Genomic DNA, 6,000 nt, shown 5'->3' with positions numbered 1-6,000 from the left:
GCTTCCCCTCTCACACACCTTGCAGAGAAAATGAAGAGCGGTGGGGCTGCAGCCAGGGCAGAGGAGATCGAATTGCTTGCAGGGGGCATTTCTGCAGCTGCAGCATCTGCCACTCACCAGCATCATCCTGACCTGCTGCAGGTGCCCAGAGCTGCTCCTGCCAGGCAAATGCGCAGAGCACAGGAACACCCTTCTCTTTGGCCAAAGGCAAAATGAGAAAGAGGAAAAAACACTCAAGAGGACGAGGGAAGCAGACAGCCGGTCACCACGCTGGTGGCACAGCCTGCCTTTCTCTGCCAAATCCCCTGGGCGAGCTCCATGAACCTTTTTGGCACTTGATCTGTGGGTTACAGGACAGACTTCTTCAGTGGCAGGTGCAGCAGGGAGGGTTCCTAACACCCTGATGGGGTGTTTCTGCAGAGCTGGGCTGTGTCCTCACTGGGATGCAAGGAGGGAAGGGGACACTTCTGGCCTTGGTCCAGCAGGGCTAAAGCCCAGCTCGCACCTGGCACGCTGCAGGCACGCCGAGCGGCATCCTACACACCCACAGCCTGCGAGAGCAGCAGCACACCCCACCAGCAAGGTTTCCTATTCATCAGCGATCTTGGAGCACACACGGAATGTCTGTCCCCTGAATCAGTCTCGCTTGCTCTCTCCATCACGTTACGACCTGCTGTTGCCCAGTGTCAGCTCTTGGGCTGAGCGAGGACAGAGCCGCGGCGTTGGCGTCGGGCAGCGAAGCGATGAAACCCTTGGCAGGCAGGAGGGAAGGAGGGACACACGGGCAGGCAGCCGTGGGAGGGACAGCATTGCACTGGCGTGATGACAGGAATGAAGTCAGAGCGGCTGCAGAGCCGTGCGGGGAGGCAGGAGAGGGTGGCAGGGGAAGAGCAGCTTGTCCTCGCAGGCGCAGAGGTTTTGCTCATCAGCAGCATTGTTCTTCTTTCATTTATCTTTACAGCTGGCTGCTCTCTGTTCCCTGCACGGAGGATGAGAATGGTGCTTACTGAGAGGAGCAGCCTTCCTGCCAGCCTGTGGGTGTAGGTGAACAGCACTGGCCACGGGAGCATCCTCACGGGTCTTCCCAATGTAGATGCTCACAAGCCCTCAGCAGTCCTGCTAAGGCGACCACTGGGCTCAGGGAAAGATTGAAATGGAGGATTTGGCAAATAAAACCCCACAAACCCCAGAGTGCAGGCAGGATTGTGCCTCCGAGTGCCTCAAAGGGGCATTACGGCTGGCCGAGTCCCTTTGCTCTTGCCCTGTTGGGGCATGAACATCCACTTTCTCAGGGAGGGATGGTTTCAGCCCACTTAGCCTCGCCATCAGGAAGCACATGTTGTTGCTGTCTTTACCAGTCCCACTTCCTTTGCAGCAGCTATTTGCACACCACAGGGCTACTTGGAGTGCACACATATCCTTGCCGGCAGACAGAAAATTTCCTGTTCCTGGAAGTGTTTGTGCGGAGAGGCAATTTATTTCTCATGCGTCTTCCTGGCTAAAGCAGGTTACAGTGGCTTTTGCTCTGCTATCACCATCAGGGAGAGCTGCAGGCAGGGGAAAGGACAAAGCCAGGAGAATAGAGAACAGATTTACATTGATGGATGTGATAAGAGAATTACACTTACTTTGGACAGGACAAGCCAGTTCATCATCTTGCCTTTTATCAGTGGCAGGGTGTCCACTAGAGCTCTTGTTGCTGGTCTGACAGCATCAGGGGGGCAGCTGCTTTGCCTTGCAGCTGGTGCTCCCCTGCCCTAGCATTAAATATCACCTATTATAAAAAACTCCCCAGTTCTTCCAAGTGCCATTTGCCATCTCAAGTGTTTTCCTGAAACCCACTTTGGAAAGGCCTGTGGCAAAAAGCACACGTGGAAGGCTGAGGAGCAGGAAGTCACTGTGAAGGTGGGCAGGAACTGGGTGTGTAGGTGTTACCCAGCCCCGACACTGTCCTGCACGCTGGCACTGTTGAGAATCGACACAGGAGGTGATGCTGGGCAGAAGCTGAGGTGTCCTCAGTGCCTTCACGCAGGTGTGAGGGATGAGAAGCAGGGCCTGTGCTGCGGTCCATCGGCATAGCCTGCCCCACGTACAGCTGATCCCATCTCATGGTCTGGATCGCTGACATGGGGAACTGCTGGAAATGCTCCCACTCCACTGAGGCAAGGGCTATGTTCAGTGATGGAGATGACATCTCAGGGAACCGGCTCATTGCTGTGTCAAAGGCCCCTGTATCCTAGCATAGGGGATGCTGCAGAGGAGCAGTGCTTGAGCCTGCAGCTCTCCAGCACCACTTGGTCCCAATTTCCAGGAAAGCTGCTGGGTGTCCACAGATACCTGAGCTTCAGGCAGGACTATCGGCATGGCTAAGCTCAGCACTGAACACTACCATCCTGACGGTTTTTCCCCTCCAGGTCCTTATTCTGCCTGTGCGCAGGCTGTGAAGTGGCCATCTGGCACAGGCTGTCCAGAGAGATGCCCCATCCCTGGAAACATTCAAGGCTGGGCTGGATGGGGCTCTAAGCAATCTGGTCTGGCTGAAGATGTCCCTGCTCATGGCAGGGGGGCTCAACTAGATCAGCTTTGAAGGTCCCTTCCAACCCAAACTATTATATGATTCTTTCATCTTCTGGGATGAAAGATGCTGCGGATGAGAGAGCCCTGCCAGAGCACAGCCCTCCCAGAGCCCTGTCCTGCCCACACGGGTCCCCACCACTCCTTCCCTCTTGGGGCAGTGACCCCTGCTCTGGGCCAGCAGCTGTGTTGTCCCCACGGATGGGGGACCCGGAAAGCACCAGCACCCGGCACAGAGGACCAGCTCCTGACCCATATCGACATAGGCTGAGGAAGGAGGAGGCTGAAAATGAAAAAAAGCTTCAGAAAAGAGTGACAGGAATTATTTCAGGGCTGGAACAACCTGCCTCACACTGAGCGAGTGAAGAAGCCAATCTGTTTAGTTTATCTAAGGGAAAGTTAAGAGGGAACTTAGACGCATCTATAAATACCTACATGTTGGGAACGTTTCTGATTGCCACAGCCCTTTATCCTAGCAAACAAAGGCAGCAAAATTTCCTGGGGCTGGGACTTAAAGCGAGAGAAATCCAGGCTAACAGCAAAGTGCAGATATTTTAATGGGAAGGATAAATACCCATCAGGTCAGCCAGGCTGGGCACACAGCAGATTTCCCATCGCATGAAATCTTGGAATCAAAGCTCAGTGGCTGCTGCTAAAGGAGACATTGCAACAGTCAGACATTTGGGGCTGGCTGCAAGGGCTGCTGCACTCCAAAGCCTGGGACAATTAGGAAGAAAACCCCTTAAAATGTGACTGTTCCCAACAGATCAGGCTCTCCCTCATTGTGTGTTTTGCCCCATGACTGCCCCACCTGCGGTCGTGGTTCTCTCTCCCTGGTGAACAGAGACCAGCAGCTGAGCTCATCCTCCTCTTGTGTTCAGAAAACCATTGTCCCACCCTTCCAAAACTGGCAAAGATTTGGTGAATGTTTGGAAACAGAGAGAATGGCAAGAGCAAAACGAGAAATTGAACAGTAAGGGAAAAAAATGGGGCATTACCCATTTTATTGCAGTCCAGAATAAGAAGAGAAACATTTAAAAAGGAGAGAAAAAAAGCAGTGCAATTTTTGTATTTAAAGTATTTTGGAAGAAGACCTTGACTTAGCAAACAAGCATTATTTCAAACTATGCCAAAGAAAACAACATTTTCACATAATTTTAAATCTGCAGTGAGCTACATCCATCCCAGCCACTCCATCCCTCCCAAAAGTGCATTTTGCCCTTTGCTTGTCCCTAAAACTCCCCTTGAATGCGTAGCCCAAGTGATGCACTCGCACCAGGAGGAAGCTGAGATTTATGATGCACATCCAAATAAACGGTGTCTCCAGGTAAATAAGACAGCAGAAAACAAAGCTCCTGGTAAGCTGAGGAATGGACCTGCCATTTAAGAGCTCAGAGAAAAAACAAATAAGGAAATCTGCAATGTGGGAGTGTGCCAGCGCGGGGGTGAGAGCGATGGGGCTGGGAGGATTTCCAGCTCCACGCAGCCTCTTTATTTCTGCACCACATCCTCCTGCCCTCCGAGCCCTAAGGGCTGACACCAGGCCACGGTAAACGCTAATGTGAGGGGACAATTTTGGTGTCATCCAGCCCCCTGGCACAGGTGACTGCTGGATTTCCTAGTCTGAGCATCACCAGAATAGCCACAAGGAAACACTGCCAGCCCCAGCGGAAGAAAACGCCTCCCCAGCACCATCCCCACAGTGCTATGGGGACACGTCCCCAGTGCTGTCCCCTCAGTGCCAGCCGCCGGCTGGGCTGGTGGGGGGGGACGCGGTGTGGGGCGCACGGAGGCTCACCTGGAGCAGGGTGCTGCGAGAGCCCAGCACCAGGCTGCAGACGCTGGCTGGTGCCTCTGTCCTCCGTGCTGTCACCCTCACCAGCCGCGGTGGCGTCCCTGGTGTGCTGTCCCCAGCCCCCGCGAGAAGCCTCTGCTCAGCATCCTGGGATGGATCCTGAAATGAAACGGGTATATGTGGGCAGGGCAGCCCAGCTGCCTCCAGGCCCTCATGCTGCTTCTGGAAGGGCCAAAATGAGCTCTCCCCCATGCAGGGGGCTCATCCTGCCTTTGGTGAGCATGCCTCTGTGACAGCCTGCCCTAGCACTGGCCCCATGGGCAGGGGTCACTGCAGGTGACACAGCCTGGCAGGCAGGGACTCCGGGGCTGAGGAAGAGTTTCTTCTTGTGGTTCACCAGTCAGTTTAGCACAGCATAGATTTCATCCCCATGTAGAATATACTGTTCCCAATCTTTTTCAATCCATTTGTATATCAACTCTTTCACACGTACATCTCTATTAGCATCAGACATATCACTCTAAAGATGCACCTGGTCGAATTCCATGCTATGAGTTATGAAGTAATCAATGACTGAAGAGAGCAGCATCATTTCAGGAAGAGAAAAAATGTCCATAAACTGCTTAAGTGAGGGACCCTTGCCATAGAAGTCACTCATCTGGTACAGGAGGATGTACTATGTACCACGCAGCTCCCTGTTGCATTTCATGTTTCAGCAATGCAAGATGCCGCAAACATATTTTTTGGAGAAAGGAGGAGTGATTTAATGGCATTGATGGGCTTGTGCTGCGTTCAGCACAGGGAAGCCCCAAGACCAGCTGTTTTGCTCATCCCCCTGAGTTCAGGGCACTGCACGGGGAGCAGGACTGCCCCTCATGCCAGCTGTGCCAGGCCCACAGCTACTTCCCCGCTTGTTTCCACATTGATTTTTAAATGTCCTTATTGACTGTCACATCTCCTTGAGGCCTCACGGACTGGCCTGGCTGCAGAGACCAGTGGCTGTTGCCAGCAGGTCTTGCTGGTGGGTGGATCAAGGCTACAGGAAACCCCCCCAAAAAAAGTGGTATCCCACTACCTACAGTATAACATCACTACAAATTTCTTCAGAAACATAGACTAGATCTGCAGGCTTGCCGTAACTAGAGGGACTGTTAATGTAAAGGCAGTCAAGAAAAAAATGCAACTAAAATGGTTCCTGAATCAGTGGGTAGTTTTGTCTCCCCCTGGTCTTGATCACCAAACTCCTTTACAACGTTCCCCATCATCCTGTGTGCTACTCAGATTTGGTGTTCCCACAGGTACATGATGGGAAGCCAGTTCAATCTGTGAAATATGGTGTTTATCTGATAGGGTTATTTCACCAAAAGGAGGAATCCTCAAATATTGTGCTCAAATATTCCTGTATCCCCAGTTCAGGGGGACCCTGCAGCATCCCGTGACAAGGCATAAGGCAGTGAGAGTGGGTCAGGAAAAAAGCCTGCAAAGGCACAAGGCAATTTTATTTACCTTGGTGCCTTTGCTATAACTGAGTCCCTACTGCTCAATTCCTGTCTCCCCACCTGGTGCCATATCTTTTATAAGGCTGTTGAAAATTAAAGAGAATGCAAATAAGAGAGACAGAAGTTACCTGA

The sequence above is a fragment of the Nesoenas mayeri genome (assembly GCF_963082525.1).
Source record: "Nesoenas mayeri genome assembly, chromosome: 13".
Classification (NCBI taxonomy): domain Eukaryota; kingdom Metazoa; phylum Chordata; class Aves; order Columbiformes; family Columbidae; genus Nesoenas; species Nesoenas mayeri.
The sequence above is the reverse complement of the archived record's forward strand: the minus strand, read 5'-3'. Positions refer to the sequence as shown.